Source organism: Nesoenas mayeri (assembly GCF_963082525.1).
Source record: "Nesoenas mayeri genome assembly, chromosome: 15".
NCBI lineage: Eukaryota > Metazoa > Chordata > Aves > Columbiformes > Columbidae > Nesoenas > Nesoenas mayeri.
This window is the reverse complement of record NC_137559.1, coordinates 7,794,235-7,797,254: the sequence shown is the minus strand read 5'-3', so window position 1 is coordinate 7,797,254 and position 3,020 is coordinate 7,794,235.

Here is a 3,020-nt window from a genome sequence, read left to right as displayed (position 1 = left end):
TGAAAGAAGTCCAAATACAGTCTGTTCTTATCCTCATTCTGATGCACCAGTGTAGAGATGTGTCAACTGAGCCAAACCAAAATGTGTAGACAGGCGTTTTGAATGGAGGCTTCGGCTCATTCTTTGTCATTAAACTATCATTGAATCTTTTTAATTGTTAAAATTCATGTGGCTAATGAAGGTACTGATGCTGTGGCTCATCAGGTGAATAAACAGCGATGTAAATGAGCAGTTTAAATTTACTGTCTATATTATAGTCACATCTTTTTCCTGAGCACATACTGTAAGATGTGGATTATTTCAAAATAACATCCCTAATATTACAGAAGATTTACACCAAATTGCAATAGCAGTATGAGTTTATTTCTGAAGGGAAATATGCAATTTTAAAAAGGCACAAGTAGCCTTAAGTAACTCAAATGAGTATCCACTTGCTTAACTGAAAAGCCAGTAAGCTGAACTGTGGGAACAGCATCACATTATTTGAGATTATTTAAATGCCCATTTATTTTTCAAAATAAGTGTGTGAGAAATTATTAACCAGTGCCTGATCCTCATTACTTTCCAGCACCAGAAGGCAAAGACTGAAATCTGTTAGAACCTCAGGCTGTTCAGCTAAAGGAAGGATGAGATCTGCTCTTTTGTCAAGTCTGGAGAGCAAAAACCTTCTGTCGCAGCTTAAGTTAAAGTCTCTATGGAAAAGAGAATCTGCCTTAAATAGTCCTTTGTTTTGGAGGTCAGGCTGGCAAATTACCACTTTGAGGGAGTTTCATGAAAAAATTTCATCTGCCACTCAGTCCAGTGGGTAGGCAGATGGCTCAACTGGTACTCGTGTTCAATTCCAAGGAGTGTATAACCTCTGTCAAGAAGTATCCCAATGATGGTGCAATGTGCCATTCCTACACATTAATTTTACTTGCAAAAGGATGTCCTAAAATGCCTCTGCGTTCTCAAGTTTGTAATGCACGGGATTCAGTCAGTCAGTGTACACTCCGTCCTGTCCTTCCTTAACTTTCTCTTGCTCCCCTTTCAGTAAATACTGTCTCATTCCTATTTATCACACTAGTCAGGAGATGCTTTCGAATAATTTAGAGAAAAAGATGACATTAATTTAATATTCTTTAGAAATAAAAATCCTGAGTCAGCTGCATGAACTCTCTTGCAAGCGAACTGGTAGGCAACGCTGTAGTAATTTGCTGACATGGTATCTGGCCTTTAATATCTACATAACACTTGCCCTCTGGAAATTCTGTCCCTAACCCCATCATGAGTAAGGTTGTAATTTATGAAGCCATGCGCTTATGAAGCCGAATTTCACACTAACATTAGCAAACACACCATCATTTAGGATGATGGACTTGGCACCTGCTTACTGCATGTACCTCCTCAGCGCTGTCTGGGTGTGAGGAAATGCTCGTTAAGCTGCAGGAGCAACCGAATCTGTTCCATGGGAAGTGTCACAGAACTGAGATGGGTTAAAACAGTTTATGTTATCCAATCTATCCTCCTACTAATAAAAGTTTGTTCTTGTAATACCTTTTAGATCTGTAGAAAATAAGAAAAACTGGGCCTCACTATCCTGGGGACCCACTATGTATCCATCAGAAATGACATCAGTAACATCCATCTTTTATCCACAGCAAGGTCACTTATTTGATCATACCTATAAATTCATTTTCAAGAATGCTAACTAAAGGAGAGACCTGCACCTGTCACTAATTTTTCTAATCTAATTAGGCAAAACATTCTAGCTTATAGGAATTCCTAAACAGAAGAACTTGGGGCCTTTGTATTGTCTTTTTTATGGTATAATTTTCCCTTCAAGAGCCCAATAATGTTAAAATCAGAGATAGACCTTTCTGTTTCTGAAGTAGATTTTTGTACAGATAAGAGAAACATTTCCATCTCCTAAGAAAATGTACTAACCCTATCTGTCTTACAGCTTCCCTAGCTGAAAATCTGTCTCTGCTCTTTCTAAGGAGAAAAATATCTTTTGCTCCATACTGTTTCTATGCTGTATTTTTTTTCTGTCTGCTTCAAGTTACTAGCAAGGCTATGAATCTGTGATTTGCACAGGTGTTTTCTGTGGTTTGTTTAATGAGAGTTTCTAATTAGAAATGGAAATGTTAAACCTGTAAAGCAAATAATTCTAATACTACTATTAGAAAGTACTTAATTTGTCCAAAATTTTTTCACATTTTTATCATGTCCAACTAACAGCTGAGGTGCCCTTTTCTTTTTCTAATGCATCTCAGCCAAGAAAGGTTGTGAATTCTAATGTTTAGCTAGCTTATATTCAGGAAGGTCTAGACAATGCTCAGGAAATAAGGTTGGAAAGCTCATTTCAAAGAACCACAGAAAAAACATCTCTAAGACAGATATCCCTGAACAGTAAATTCCATTATTTTTTTCTCTAATAGTAAGGGCAGCTCAGGAGATCATGTACTTCAGTAACAATCAACTAACGCAACTCAGCCGTGCCTGATCCCTGGTGAAGGGGGCACAGCCACTGGCAGATGGATGAACACTTTTATAGATTTATCTATATATTTTGGTCACATCTGGAAAAGCCTGAAATACACCTTTAATTACATCCTAAGAGAGGCCTTCACCTCAAATTAGACATTAACACAGAAGAAGCACTTAGGAAAAATCAACACTAACATGGACGTTGCACACAATGTAGTAGCAAAGCCACCATATATTCACAAGAACCACAACTGTGTCATTTAATAAACTATCCATTAATGTTTGTTCACAAAAGGCATTAACAAGAAACCAACATGGCAAGCTATCACTATCCCACAGTATTTTCCAACAGTTTAAAAGTAATTTCTCTCCATAAAATGTACTTTAGCTAGTGAATCTGGCTTTTAATTTAAAATGGATTAATTTAGAGTACTGTGTTTGCAAGACTAGCATTATCTGAAGGATGAAGAAACTCAATCCTAAAATTTCAACTTCATTTTATTGTTTTAAGAATGATGAGACTGCTGTTGGCCCAGCCTCCCTTTCAGCAG